General features: G+C 57.2%; 5 non-coding genes across 5 annotated transcripts; all 5 read right to left on the minus strand.

Annotated features, from left to right (window-relative positions):
* Window positions 1-2,110: 2,110 nt before the first annotated feature.
* On the minus strand, window positions 2,111-2,229 carry LOC149429253 (5S ribosomal RNA). Its single transcript, XR_016310572.1, has one exon. It is a non-coding gene; the product is annotated as a 5S ribosomal RNA (ribosomal RNA).
* Window positions 2,230-5,008: 2,779 nt separating this feature from the next.
* LOC149429254 (5S ribosomal RNA) lies at window positions 5,009-5,127 on the minus strand. The gene has a single exon (XR_016310573.1). It is a non-coding gene; the product is annotated as a 5S ribosomal RNA (ribosomal RNA).
* A 2,780-nt stretch (window positions 5,128-7,907) lies between these two features.
* On the minus strand, window positions 7,908-8,026 carry LOC149429255 (5S ribosomal RNA). The gene has a single exon (XR_016310574.1). It is a non-coding gene; the product is annotated as a 5S ribosomal RNA (ribosomal RNA).
* A 2,787-nt stretch (window positions 8,027-10,813) lies between these two features.
* Window positions 10,814-10,932, minus strand: LOC149429256 (5S ribosomal RNA). The gene has a single exon (XR_016310575.1). It is a non-coding gene; the product is annotated as a 5S ribosomal RNA (ribosomal RNA).
* A 2,800-nt stretch (window positions 10,933-13,732) lies between these two features.
* Window positions 13,733-13,851, minus strand: LOC149429257 (5S ribosomal RNA). The gene has a single exon (XR_016310576.1). It is a non-coding gene; the product is annotated as a 5S ribosomal RNA (ribosomal RNA).
* Window positions 13,852-15,161: the final 1,310 nt, after the last annotated feature.

Genomic DNA, 15,161 nt, shown 5'->3' on the forward strand with positions numbered 1-15,161 from the left:
TCAGGGCGCAGGTATCGTGGCCTTCGGCGGCTCTGTTGCTTCTGGCTGGCTTGGGGGGCCGGCGCGCGTGCCTTCCCCGCTGCTGTCCCCCGGCCTGGGGAGCGCAGCGGAATGTGTCGGCGCAAGGCGACTGGAGAGCAGGCGTGAGAGCGCCAAAGCGGCTGAGGAGAGCGCTGGCAAAGGGCTGGGCCGCGGAGCCTAAGCGGGATGCAGGACGGGGCTAGCTGGCTGGGGCTGGCGTCTGAGCGTTGCTCCGCTGCCGGAGGGGGCTGGATGCGTGGCCAGCTCCTGAGGGACACAGAGAAGAAAGCCAGCGTGTTTTGAAAAGAGCGGCCCGCAAAAGGGAAGCGGGCTCAGAAAAGCCTAGGCTGGCCTGGGGACTTTGGGGGAGCTACAGTGAAGGAAAGGAGTATTTCACCCCCTGCTGATTTTGAATCTTTGCCCGCTCACAAACAAATGATCGATCGGTCTAAAAATCCAATGCTAGGTGTATTGACTGAGAGACAGACTAGCAAGAAAACATTCAAAAGAACTGCATGTCTAACCAATGATGCGCTCATTCGCATGTTCCTGAGGGAAATAGGTATTCCATCCCCTATCATTCAGCGGCATTTCTGGCTCCCAGGTGTCTTTCACACAGGTAACAAGCTGAGATTAGAAGCAGCCTCTTAAAGGGAGAGATGCTAATCTCATTTTCTGACCTGTATAAAAGACACCTGTCCACAGGAGCAATCAAACCATCAGATTCCAAACCCTCCACCACGGCAAAGACCAAAGAGCTGTCCAGGGATGTCAGGAACAGGATCGAAGACCTACACAAGGCTGGACTGGGCTACCAAACTATGGCCAAGCAGCTTGGTGAGAAGGTGACAACAGTCGGTGCAATCATTCGCAAATGGAAGAAACACAAAGCAACTGTCAGTCTCCCTAGGACCGGTGCCCCGTGCAAGATCTCCCCTCGTGGAGTGTCAATGATCATGACAACAGTGAGGCATCATCCCAGAACTACGAGTGAGGATCTTGTCAATCATCTCCGGCCAGCTGGGACCGCAGTCACCAAGAGGACAATGGGTAACACACTACGCCGACGAGGATTGAAATCCCGCAGTGCCCGCAAGGTCCCTGTGCTCAAGAGAGCACATGTCCAGGCCCGTCTGAAGTTTGCCACTGAACATCTGAATGAGGCAGAGCAGGACTGGTTGAAAGTGTCGTGGTCAGATGAGACGACCAACATGGAGCTCTTTGGCATCAACTCAACTCGCCGTGTTTGGAGGCGGAGGACGAGGAATGCTGCCTATGACCCCAACAACACCATCCCAACTGTCAAACATGGTGGTGGAAATATGCTGCTTTGGGGGTGTTTTTCTGCTAAGGGGACAGGACAACTGCACCGCATCAAGGGGACCATGGACGGGGCAATGGAGCGGCAAATCTTGGGCAAGAACCTTCTCCCCTCAGCCAGGGCATTGAAAATGAATGGCGGGTGGCTGTTCCAGCATGACAAGGAGCCAAAACACGCGGCCAAGGCAACAAAGCAGCGGCTGGAGAAGAAGCACGTTAAGCTCCTGGAGTGGCCTAGCCAGTCTCCAGACCTTCATCCGGCTGACAATATCTCTGTGGAGGGAGCTGAAAGTTGGAGTTGCCAAACGTCAGCCGCCAAACCTTCATGATTTGGAGAGGATCTGCCAAGAGGAGTGGGCCAAAATCCCTCCTGAGATGTGTGCAAAGCTGGTGGCCAACTCCAGGTAACGCCTGACCTCTGGGATTGCCAAGAAGGGATTTGCCAGCAAGCACTAAGCCCTGTTTTGTGAAGGGGATGAGATGCCTGTGTTCCCTGGTGAACCTGCAAATGAGCGCCTGATTTGTTAGCCATGCATTTCTTGTGAGTTTTTTTCTTGCTCTTCTGTCTGTGAGTGTTCCAATGCAGCTAGCATTGTATTTTGAGAGGGCTGATTTGTTTGTGAGTGGGCCGAGCTGGCAAATGAGCAGGGGATGAAAAGGTTGTTTCCTTGAGTGCAGGTGTGCAGCAGGAGGGCTTGGAGAGCGGGGAGGTAAAAGTGAATGTGAAAGAGCCATGGAGGAGAGTGACCCCTGCTGGAGGAAAAACAAAAGCCTACAGCACCTGGTATTCCCAGGCGGTCTCCCATCCAAGTACTAACCAGGCCCGACCCTGCTTAGCTTCCGAGATCAGACGAGATCGGGCGCGTTCAGGGTGGTGTGGCCGTAGGCAGTACTCAGGCTCTCCTTCAAGCCTCTTCTACTTGTCACGGGCAGCCTGGCCTCCGCCTTTCCTCGGCTCTACTACCCAGGACAAGCCGCCTGCTGCTGCTGCTGCTGCTGCTGCTGTTTCCTTCTCACCCACCGGCACAACTGACACACCGCCCCAACTGACACACCGCCCCGTCTCTCCTCTCTCACTCACTCTCCTCAAACCCCTGCCTCCCCCCCCGCTGCTTTGCTCCCTCTTTAACCTCTTCCTGACCGCACCTCCTCAGGCACAAGCACACCACGCCAGCCTGGCCTCAACCGCTCCTCCTTCTCCTTCCCGCCTTCCCCTGGCCTGACTTCAAGCCTTTGGCTCGCAGGGCTGAGCACCACACCAGCCGCGGGGAGCAAGCTTTGGACACAGCAGCCGCAAAGCGCACCGCAAAGCAAGGGGCCTACGCTCACTTGCCAGCCAGACCTCTCGGGGCGCCGGACAGCGCTCCCACCTCCCTGCCCCTGACCCAAACCAAGGCTAGGGACCCTGCTGGCACCGGGGCCTACAAACGCCAGTTCCTTGCGCTCCGGCCCTCGCTCTTTTTCACCGCCCCAGTGGCCGGCTCCCCCTTGCGCACACCACAGGGCCCTGACGCACAGGCCCCTGCCTCCAGCAGCGGGCCCGGCGCTCTAACCGCCTCAGGGCGCAGGTATCGTGGCCTTCGGCGGCTCTGTTGCTTCTGGCTGGCTTGGGGGGCCGGCGCGCGTGCCTTCCCCGCTGCTGTCCCCCGACCTGGGGAGCGCAGCGGAATGTGTCGGCGCAAGGCGACTGGAGAGCAGGCGTGAGAGCGCCAAAGCGGCTGAGGAGAGCGCTGGCAAAGGGCTGGGCCGCGGAGCCTAAGCGGGATGCAGGACGGGGCTAGCTGGCTGGGGCTGGCGTCTGAGCGTTGCTCCGCTGCCGGAGGGGGCTGGATGCGTGGCCAGCTCCTGAGGGACACAGAGAAGAAAGCCAGCGTGTTTTGAAAAGAGCGGCCCGCAAAAGGGAAGCGGGCTCAGAAAAGCCTAGGCTGGCCTGGGGACTTTGGGGGAGCTACAGTGAAGGAAAGGAGTATTTCACCCCCTGCTGATTTTGAATCTTTGCCCGCTCACAAACAAATGATCGATCGGTCTAAAAATCCAATGCTAGGTGTATTGACTGAGAGACAGACTAGCAAGAAAACATTCAAAAGAACTGCATGTCTAACCAATGATGCGCTCATTCGCATGTTCCTGAGGGAAATAGGTATTCCATCCCCTATCATTCAGCGGCATTTCTGGCTCCCAGGTGTCTTTCACACAGGTAACAAGCTGAGATTAGAAGCAGCCTCTTAAAGGGAGAGATGCTAATCTCATTTTCTGACCTGTATAAAAGACACCTGTCCACAGGAGCAATCAAACCATCAGATTCCAAACCCTCCACCACGGCAAAGACCAAAGAGCTGTCCAGGGATGTCAGGAACAGGATCGAAGACCTACACAAGGCTGGACTGGGCTACCAAACTATGGCCAAGCAGCTTGGTGAGAAGGTGACAACAGTCGGTGCAATCATTCGCAAATGGAAGAAACACAAAGCAACTGTCAGTCTCCCTAGGACCGGTGCCCCGTGCAAGATCTCCCCTCGTGGAGTGTCAATGATCATGACAACAGTGAGGCATCATCCCAGAACTACGAGTGAGGATCTTGTCAATCATCTCCGGCCAGCTGGGACCGCAGTCACCAAGAGGACAATGGGTAACACACTACGCCGACGAGGATTGAAATCCCGCAGTGCCCGCAAGGTCCCTGTGCTCAAGAGAGCACATGTCCAGGCCCGTCTGAAGTTTGCCACTGAACATCTGAATGAGGCAGAGCAGGACTGGTTGAAAGTGTCGTGGTCAGATGAGACGACCAACATGGAGCTCTTTGGCATCAACTCAACTCGCCGTGTTTGGAGGCGGAGGACGAGGAATGCTGCCTATGACCCCAACAACACCATCCCAACTGTCAAACATGGTGGTGGAAATATGCTGCTTTGGGGGTGTTTTTCTGCTAAGGGGACAGGACAACTGCACCGCATCAAGGGGACCATGGACGGGGCAATGGAGCGGCAAATCTTGGGCAAGAACCTTCTCCCCTCAGCCAGGGCATTGAAAATGAATGGCGGGTGGCTGTTCCAGCATGACAAGGAGCCAAAACACGCGGCCAAGGCAACAAAGCAGCGGCTGGAGAAGAAGCACGTTAAGCTCCTGGAGTGGCCTAGCCAGTCTCCAGACCTTCATCCGGCTGACAATATCTCTGTGGAGGGAGCTGAAAGTTGGAGTTGCCAAACGTCAGCCGCCAAACCTTCATGATTTGGAGAGGATCTGCCAAGAGGAGTGGGCCAAAATCCCTCCTGAGATGTGTGCAAAGCTGGTGGCCAACTCCAGGTAACGCCTGACCTCTGGGATTGCCAAGAAGGGATTTGCCAGCAAGCACTAAGCCCTGTTTTGTGAAGGGGATGAGATGCCTGTGTTCCCTGGTGAACCTGCAAATGAGCGCCTGATTTGTTAGCCATGCATTTCTTGTGAGTTTTTTTCTTGCTCTTCTGTCTGTGAGTGTTCCAATGCAGCTAGCATTGTATTTTGAGAGGGCTGATTTGTTTGTGAGTGGGCCGAGCTGGCAAATGAGCAGGGGATGAAAAGGTTGTTTCCTTGAGTGCAGGTGTGCAGCAGGAGGGCTTGGAGAGCGGGGAGGTAAAAGTGAATGTGAAAGAGCCATGGAGGAGAGTGACCCCTGCTGGAGGAAAAACAAAAGCCTACAGCACCTGGTATTCCCAGGCGGTCTCCCATCCAAGTACTAACCAGGCCCGACCCTGCTTAGCTTCCGAGATCAGACGAGATCGGGCGCGTTCAGGGTGGTGTGGCCGTAGGCAGTACTCAGGCTCTCCTTCAAGCCTCTTCTACTTGTCACGGGCAGCCTGGCCTCCGCCTTTCCTCGGCTCTACTACCCAGGACAAGCCGCCTGCTGCTGCTGCTGCTGCTGCTGCTGTTTCCTTCTCACCCACCGGCACAACTGACACACCGCCCCAACTGACACACCGCCCCGTCTCTCCTCTCTCACTCACTCTCCTCAAACCCCTGCCTCCCCCCCCCGCTGCTTTGCTCCCTCTTTAACCTCTTCCTGACCGCACCTCCTCAGGCACAAGCACACCACGCCAGCCTGGCCTCAACCGCTCCTCCTTCTCCTTCCCGCCTTCCCCTGGCCTGACTTCAAGCCTTTGGCTCGCAGGGCTGAGCACCACACCAGCCGCGGGGAGCAAGCTTTGGACACAGCAGCCGCAAAGCGCACCGCAAAGCAAGGGGCCTACGCTCGCTTGCCAGCCAGACCTCTCGGGGCGCCGGACAGCGCTCCCGCCTCCCTGCCCCTGACCCAAACCAAGGCTAGGGACCCTGCTGGCACCGGGGCCTACAAACGCCAGTTCCTTGCGCTCCGGCCCTCGCTCTTTTTCACCGCCCCAGTGGCCGGCTCCCCCTTGCGCACACCACAGGGCCCTGACGCACAGGCCCCTGCCTCCAGCAGCGGGCCCGGCGCTCTAACCGCCTCAGGGCGCAGGTATCGTGGCCTTCGGCGGCTCTGTTGCTTCTGGCTGGCTTGGGGGGCCGGCGCGCGTGCCTTCCCCGCTGCTGTCCCCCGGCCTGGGGAGCGCAGCGGAATGTGTCGGCGCAAGGCGACTGGAGAGCAGGCGTGAGAGCGCCAAAGCGGCTGAGGAGAGCGCTGGCAAAGGGCTGGGCCGCGGAGCCTAAGCGGGATGCAGGACGGGGCTAGCTGGCTGGGGCTGGCGTCTGAGCGTTGCTCCGCTGCCGGAGGGGGCTGGATGCGTGGCCAGCTCCTGAGGGACACAGAGAAGAAAGCCAGCGTGTTTTGAAAAGAGCGGCCCGCAAAAGGGAAGCGGGCTCAGAAAAGCCTAGGCTGGCCTGGGGACTTTGGGGGAGCTACAGTGAAGGAAAGGAGTATTTCACCCCCTGCTGATTTTGAATCTTTGCCCGCTCACAAACAAATGATCGATCGGTCTAAAAATCCAATGCTAGGTGTATTGACTGAGAGACAGACTAGCAAGAAAACATTCAAAAGAACTGCATGTCTAACCAATGATGCGCTGATTCGCATGTTCCTGAGGGAAATAGGTATTCCATCCCCTATCATTCAGCGGCATTTCTGGCTCCCAGGTGTCTTTCACACAGGTAACAAGCTGAGATTAGAAGCAGCCTCTTAAAGGGAGAGATGCTAATCTCATTTTCTGACCTGTATAAAAGACACCTGTCCACAGGAGCAATCAAACCATCAGATTCCAAACCCTCCACCACGGCAAAGGCCAAAGAGCTGTCCAGGGATGTCAGGAACAGGATCGAAGACCTACACAAGGCTGGACTGGGCTACCAAACTATGGCCAAGCAGCTTGGTGAGAAGGTGACAACAGTCGGTGCAATCATTCGCAAATGGAAGAAACACAAAGCAACTGTCAGTCTCCCTAGGACCGGTGCCCCGTGCAAGATCTCCCCTCGTGGAGTGTCAATGATCATGACAACAGTGAGGCATCATCCCAGAACTACGAGTGAGGATCTTGTCAATCATCTCCGGCCAGCTGGGACCGCAGTCACCAAGAGGACAATGGGTAACACACTACGCCGACGAGGATTGAAATCCCGCAGTGCCCGCAAGGTCCCTCTGCTCAAGAGAGCACATGTCCAGGCCCGTCTGAAGTTTGCCACTGAACATCTGAATGAGGCAGAGCAGGACTGGTTGAAAGTGTCGTGGTCAGATGAGACGACCAACATGGAGCTCTTTGGCATCAACTCAACTCGCCGTGTTTGGAGGCGGAGGACGAGGAATGCTGCCTATGACCCCAACAACACCATCCCAACTGTCAAACATGGTGGTGGAAATATGCTGCTTTGGGGGTGTTTTTCTGCTAAGGGGACAGGACAACTGCACCGCATCAAGGGGACCATGGACGGGGCAATGGAGCGGCAAATCTTGGGCAAGAACCTTCTCCCCTCAGCCAGGGCATTGAAAATGAATGGCGGGTGGCTGTTCCAGCATGACAAGGAGCCAAAACACGCGGCCAAGGCAACAAAGCAGCGGCTGGAGAAGAAGCACGTTAAGCTCCTGGAGTGGCCTAGCCAGTCTCCAGACCTTCATCCGGCTGACAATATCTCTGTGGAGGGAGCTGAAAGTTGGAGTTGCCAAACGTCAGCCGCCAAACCTTCATGATTTGGAGAGGATCTGCCAAGAGGAGTGGGCCAAAATCCCTCCTGAGATGTGTGCAAAGCTGGTGGCCAACTCCAGGTAACGCCTGACCTCTGGGATTGCCAAGAAGGGATTTGCCAGCAAGCACTAAGCCCTGTTTTGTGAAGGGGATGAGATGCCTGTGTTCCCTGGTGAACCTGCAAATGAGCGCCTGATTTGTTAGCCATGCATTTCTTGTGAGTTTTTTTCTTGCTCTTCTGTCTGTGAGTGTTCCAATGCAGCTAGCATTGTATTTTGAGAGGGCTGATTTGTTTGTGAGTGGGCCGAGCTGGCAAATGAGCAGGGGATGAAAAGGTTGTTTCCTTGAGTGCAGGTGTGCAGCAGGAGGGCTTGGAGAGCGGGGAGGTAAAAGTGAATGTGAAAGAGCCATGGAGGAGAGTGACCCCTGCTGGAGGAAAAACAAAAGCCTACAGCACCTGGTATTCCCAGGCGGTCTCCCATCCAAGTACTAACCAGGCCCGACCCTGCTTAGCTTCCGAGATCAGACGAGATCGGGCGCGTTCAGGGTGGTGTGGCCGTAGGCAGTACTCAGGCTCTCCTTCAAGCCTCTTCTACTTGTCACGGGCAGCCTGGCCTCCGCCTTTCCTCGGCTCTACTACCCAGGACAAGCCGCCTGCTGCTGCTGCTGCTGCTGCTGCTGCTGCTGTTTCCTTCTCACCCACCGGCACAACTGACACACCGCCCCAACTGACACACCGCCCCGTCTCTCCTCTCTCACTCACTCTCCTCAAACCCCTGCCTCCCCCCCCCCGCTGCTTTGCTCCCTCTTTAACCTCTTCCTGACCGCACCTCCTCAGGCACAAGCACACCACGCCAGCCTGGCCTCAACCGCTCCTCCTTCTCCTTCCCGCCTTCCCCTGGCCTGACTTCAAGCCTTTGGCTCGCAGGGCTGAGCACCACACCAGCCGCGGGGAGCAAGCTTTGGACACAGCAGCCGCAAAGCGCACCGCAAAGCAAGGGGCCTACGCTCGCTTGCCAGCCAGACCTCTCGGGGCGCCGGACAGCGCTCCCGCCTCCCTGCCCCTGACCCAAACCAAGGCTAGGGACCCTGCTGGCACCGGGGCCTACAAACGCCAGTTCCTTGCGCTCCGGCCCTCGCTCTTTTTCACCGCCCCAGTGGCCGGCTCCCCCTTGCGCACACCACAGGGCCCTGACGCACAGGCCCCTGCCTCCAGCAGCGGGCCCGGCGCTCTAACCGCCTCAGGGCGCAGGTATCGTGGCCTTCGGCGGCTCTGTTGCTTCTGGCTGGCTTGGGGGGCCGGCGCGCGTGCCTTCCCCGCTGCTGTCCCCCGGCCTGGGGAGCGCAGCGGAATGTGTCGGCGCAAGGCGACTGGAGAGCAGGCGTGAGAGCGCCAAAGCGGCTGAGGAGAGCGCTGGCAAAGGGCTGGGCCGCGGAGCCTAAGCGGGATGCAGGACGGGGCTAGCTGGCTGGGGCTGGCGTCTGAGCGTTGCTCCGCTGCCGGAGGGGGCTGGATGCGTGGCCAGCTCCTGAGGGACACAGAGAAGAAAGCCAGCGTGTTTTGAAAAGAGCGGCCCGCAAAAGGGAAGCGGGCTCAGAAAAGCCTAGGCTGGCCTGGGGACTTTGGGGGAGCTACAGTGAAGGAAAGGAGTATTTCACCCCCTGCTGATTTTGAATCTTTGCCCGCTCACAAACAAATGATCGATCGGTCTAAAAATCCAATGCTAGGTGTATTGACTGAGAGACAGACTAGCAAGAAAACATTCAAAAGAACTGCATGTCTAACCAATGATGCGCTCATTCGCATGTTCCTGAGGGAAATAGGTATTCCATCCCCTATCATTCAGCGGCATTTCTGGCTCCCAGGTGTCTTTCACACAGGTAACAAGCTGAGATTAGAAGCAGCCTCTTAAAGGGAGAGATGCTAATCTCATTTTCTGACCTGTATAAAAGACACCTGTCCACAGGAGCAATCAAACCATCAGATTCCAAACCCTCCACCACGGCAAAGACCAAAGAGCTGTCCAGGGATGTCAGGAACAGGATCGAAGACCTACACAAGGCTGGACTGGGCTACCAAACTATGGCCAAGCAGCTTGGTGAGAAGGTGACAACAGTCGGTGCAATCATTCGCAAATGGAAGAAACACAAAGCAACTGTCAGTCTCCCTAGGACCGGTGCCCCGTGCAAGATCTCCCCTCGTGGAGTGTCAATGATCATGACAACAGTGAGGCATCATCCCAGAACTACGAGTGAGGATCTTGTCAATCATCTCCGGCCAGCTGGGACCGCAGTCACCAAGAGGACAATGGGTAACACACTACGCCGACGAGGATTGAAATCCCGCAGTGCCCGCAAGGTCCCTCTGCTCAAGAGAGCACATGTCCAGGCCCGTCTGAAGTTTGCCACTGAACATCTGAATGAGGCAGAGCAGGACTGGTTGAAAGTGTCGTGGTCAGATGAGACGACCAACATGGAGCTCTTTGGCATCAACTCAACTCGCCGTGTTTGGAGGCGGAGGACGAGGAATGCTGCCTATGACCCCAACAACACCATCCCAACTGTCAAACATGGTGGTGGAAATATGCTGCTTTGGGGGTGTTTTTCTGCTAAGGGGACAGGACAACTGCACCGCATCAAGGGGACCATGGACGGGGCAATGGAGCGGCAAATCTTGGGCAAGAACCTTCTCCCCTCAGCCAGGGCATTGAAAATGAATGGCGGGTGGCTGTTCCAGCATGACAAGGAGCCAAAACACGCGGCCAAGGCAACAAAGCAGCGGCTGGAGAAGAAGCACGTTAAGCTCCTGGAGTGGCCTAGCCAGTCTCCAGACCTTCATCCGGCTGACAATATCTCTGTGGAGGGAGCTGAAAGTTGGAGTTGCCAAACGTCAGCCGCCAAACCTTCATGATTTGGAGAGGATCTGCCAAGAGGAGTGGGCCAAAATCCCTCCTGAGATGTGTGCAAAGCTGGTGGCCAACTCCAGGTAACGCCTGACCTCTGGGATTGCCAAGAAGGGATTTGCCAGCAAGCACTAAGCCCTGTTTTGTGAAGGGGATGAGATGCCTGTGTTCCCTGGTGAACCTGCAAATGAGCGCCTGATTTGTTAGCCATGCATTTCTTGTGAGTTTTTTTCTTGCTCTTCTGTCTGTGAGTGTTCCAATGCAGCTAGCATTGTATTTTGAGAGGGCTGATTTGTTTGTGAGTGGGCCGAGCTGGCAAATGAGCAGGGGATGAAAAGGTTGTTTCCTTGAGTGCAGGTGTGCAGCAGGAGGGCTTGGAGAGCGGGGAGGTAAAAGTGAATGTGAAAGAGCCATGGAGGAGAGTGACCCCTGCTGGAGGAAAAACAAAAGCCTACAGCACCTGGTATTCCCAGGCGGTCTCCCATCCAAGTACTAACCAGGCCCGACCCTGCTTAGCTTCCGAGATCAGACGAGATCGGGCGCGTTCAGGGTGGTGTGGCCGTAGGCAGTACTCAGGCTCTCCTTCAAGCCTCTTCTACTTGTCACGGGCAGCCTGGCCTCCGCCTTTCCTCCGCCTTTCCTCGGCTCTACTACCCAGGACAAGCCGCCTGCTGCTGCTGCTGCTGCTGCTGCTGCTGCTGCTGTTTCCTTCTCACCCACCGGCACAACTGACACACCGCCCCAACTGACACACCACCCCGTCTCTCCTCTCTCACTCACTCTCCTCAAACCCCTGCCTCCCCCCCCCGCTGCTTTGCTCCCTCTTTAACCTCTTCCTGACCGCACCTCCTCAGGCACAAGCACACCACGCCAGCCTGGCCTCAACCGCTCCTCCTTCTCCTTCCCGCCTTCCCCTGGCCTGACTTCAAGCCTTTGGCTCGCAGGGCTGAGCACCACACCAGCCGCGGGGAGCAAGCTTTGGACACAGCAGCCGCAAAGCGCACCGCAAAGCAAGGGGCCTACGCTCGCTTGCCAGCCAGACCTCTCGGGGCGCCGGACAGCGCTCCCGCCTCCCTGCCCCTGACCCAAACCAAGGCTAGGGACCCTGCTGGCACCGGGGCCTACAAACGCCAGTTCCTTGCGCTCCGGCCCTCGCTCTTTTTCACCGCCCCAGTGGCCGGCTCCCCCTTGCGCACACCACAGGGCCCTGACGCACAGGCCCCTGCCTCCAGCAGCGGGCCCGGCGCTCTAACCGCCTCAGGGCGCAGGTATCGTGGCCTTCGGCGGCTCTGTTGCTTCTGGCTGGCTTGGGGGGCCGGCGCGCGTGCCTTCCCCGCTGCTGTCCCCCGGCCTGGGGAGCGCAGCGGAATGTGTCGGCGCAAGGCGACTGGAGAGCAGGCGTGAGAGCGCCAAAGCGGCTGAGGAGAGCGCTGGCAAAGGGCTGGGCCGCGGAGCCTAAGCGGGATGCAGGACGGGGCTAGCTGGCTGGGGCTGGCGTCTGAGCGTTGCTCCGCTGCCGGAGGGGGCTGGATGCGTGGCCAGCTCCTGAGGGACACAGAGAAGAAAGCCAGCGTGTTTTGAAAAGAGCGGCCCGCAAAAGGGAAGCGGGCTCAGAAAAGCCTAGGCTGGCCTGGGGACTTTGGGGGAGCTACAGTGAAGGAAAGGAGTATTTCACCCCCTGCTGATTTTGAATCTTTGCCCGCTCACAAACAAATGATCGATCGGTCTAAAAATCCAATGCTAGGTGTATTGACTGAGAGACAGACTAGCAAGAAAACATTCAAAAGAACTGCATGTCTAACCAATGATGCGCTGATTCGCATGTTCCTGAGGGAAATAGGTATTCCATCCCCTATCATTCAGCGGCATTTCTGGCTCCCAGGTGTCTTTCACACAGGTAACAAGCTGAGATTAGAAGCAGCCTCTTAAAGGGAGAGATGCTAATCTCATTTTCTGACCTGTATAAAAGACACCTGTCCACAGGAGCAATCAAACCATCAGATTCCAAACCCTCCACCACGGCAAAGGCCAAAGAGCTGTCCAGGGATGTCAGGAACAGGATCGAAGACCTACACAAGGCTGGACTGGGCTACCAAACTATGGCCAAGCAGCTTGGTGAGAAGGTGACAACAGTCGGTGCAATCATTCGCAAATGGAAGAAACACAAAGCAACTGTCAGTCTCCCTAGGACCGGTGCCCCGTGCAAGATCTCCCCTCGTGGAGTGTCAATGATCATGACAACAGTGAGGCATCATCCCAGAACTACGAGTGAGGATCTTGTCAATCATCTCCGGCCAGCTGGGACCGCAGTCACCAAGAGGACAATGGGTAACACACTACGCCGACGAGGATTGAAATCCCGCAGTGCCCGCAAGGTCCCTCTGCTCAAGAGAGCACATGTCCAGGCCCGTCTGAAGTTTGCCACTGAACATCTGAATGAGGCAGAGCAGGACTGGTTGAAAGTGTCGTGGTCAGATGAGACGACCAACATGGAGCTCTTTGGCATCAACTCAACTCGCCGTGTTTGGAGGCGGAGGACGAGGAATGCTGCCTATGACCCCAACAACACCATCCCAACTGTCAAACATGGTGGTGGAAATATGCTGCTTTGGGGGTGTTTTTCTGCTAAGGGGACAGGACAACTGCACCGCATCAAGGGGACCATGGACGGGGCAATGGAGCGGCAAATCTTGGGCAAGAACCTTCTCCCCTCAGCCAGGGCATTGAAAATGAATGGCGGGTGGCTGTTCCAGCATGACAAGGAGCCAAAACACGCGGCCAAGGCAACAAAGCAGCGGCTGGAGAAGAAGCACGTTAAGCTCCTGGAGTGGCCTAGCCAGTCTCCAGACCTTCATCCGGCTGACAATATCTCTGTGGAGGGAGCTGAAAGTTGGAGTTGCCAAACGTCAGCCGCCAAACCTTCATGATTTGGAGAGGATCTGCCAAGAGGAGTGGGCCAAAATCCCTCCTGAGATGTGTGCAAAGCTGGTGGCCAACTCCAGGTAACGCCTGACCTCTGGGATTGCCAAGAAGGGATTTGCCAGCAAGCACTAAGCCCTGTTTTGTGAAGGGGATGAGATGCCTGTGTTCCCTGGTGAACCTGCAAATGAGCGCCTGATTTGTTAGCCATGCATTTCTTGTGAGTTTTTTTCTTGCTCTTCTGTCTGTGAGTGTTCCAATGCAGCTAGCATTGTATTTTGAGAGGGCTGATTTGTTTGTGAGTGGGCCGAGCTGGCAAATGAGCAGGGGATGAAAAGGTTGTTTCCTTGAGTGCAGGTGTGCAGCAGGAGGGCTTGGAGAGCGGGGAGGTAAAAGTGAATGTGAAAGAGCCATGGAGGAGAGTGACCCCTGCTGGAGGAAAAACAAAAGCCTACAGCACCTGGTATTCCCAGGCGGTCTCCCATCCAAGTACTAACCAGGCCCGACCCTGCTTAGCTTCCGAGATCAGACGAGATCGGGCGCGTTCAGGGTGGTGTGGCCGTAGGCAGTACTCAGGCTCTCCTTCAAGCCTCTTCTACTTGTCACGGGCAGCCTGGCCTCCGCCTTTCCTCCGCCTTTCCTCGGCTCTACTACCCAGGACAAGCCGCCTGCTGCTGCTGCTGCTGCTGCTGCTGCTGCTGCTGTTTCCTTCTCACCCACCGGCACAACTGACACACCGCCCCAACTGACACACCACCCCGTCTCTCCTCTCTCACTCACTCTCCTCAAACCCCTGCCTCCCCCCCCCGCTGCTTTGCTCCCTCTTTAACCTCTTCCTGACCGCACCTCCTCAGGCACAAGCACACCACGCCAGCCTGGCCTCAACCGCTCCTCCTTCTCCTTCCCGCCTTCCCCTGGCCTGACTTCAAGCCTTTGGCTCGCAGGGCTGAGCACCACACCAGCCGCGGGGAGCAAGCTTTGGACACAGCAGCCGCAAAGCGCACCGCAAAGCAAGGGGCCTACGCTCGCTTGCCAGCCAGACCTCTCGGGGCGCCGGACAGCGCTCCCGCCTCCCTGCCCCTGACCCAAACCAAGGCTAGGGACCCTGCTGGCACCGGGGCCTACAAACGCCAGTTCCTTGCGCTCCGGCCCTCGCTCTTTTTCACCGCCCCAGTGGCCGGCTCCCCCTTGCGCACACCACAGGGCCCTGACGCACAGGCCCCTGCCTCCAGCAGCGGGCCCGGCGCTCTAACCGCCTCAGGGCGCAGGTATCGTGGCCTTCGGCGGCTCTGTTGCTTCTGGCTGGCTTGGGGGGCCGGCGCGCGTGCCTTCCCCGCTGCTGTCCCCCGGCCTGGGGAGCGCAGCGGAATGTGTCGGCGCAAGGCGACTGGAGAGCAGGCGTGAGAGCGCCAAAGCGGCTGAGGAGAGCGCTGGCAAAGGGCTGGGCCGCGGAGCCTAAGCGGGATGCAGGACGGGGCTAGCTGGCTGGGGCTGGCGTCTGAGCGTTGCTCCGCTGCCGGAGGGGGCTGGATGCGTGGCCAGCTCCTGAGGGACACAGAGAAGAAAGCCAGCGTGTTTTGAAAAGAGCGGCCCGCAAAAGGGAAGCGGGCTCAGAAAAGCCTAGGCTGGCCTGGGGACTTTGGGGGAGCTACAGTGAAGGAAAGGAGTATTTCACCCCCTGCTGATTTTGAATCTTTGCCCGCTCACAAACAAATGATCGATCGGTCTAAAAATCCAATGCTAGGTGTATTGACTGAGAGACAGACTAGCAAGAAAACATTCAAAAGAACTGCATGTCTAACCAATGATGCGCTGATTCGCATGTTCCTGAGGGAAATAGGTATTCCATCCCCTATCATTCAGCGGCATTTCTGGCT

Source organism: Staurois parvus, unplaced genomic scaffold (genome assembly GCF_062004578.1).
Source record: "Staurois parvus isolate SC_StPar_1 unplaced genomic scaffold, SC_StPar_1.0 ptg002756l, whole genome shotgun sequence".
NCBI lineage: Eukaryota > Metazoa > Chordata > Amphibia > Anura > Ranidae > Staurois > Staurois parvus.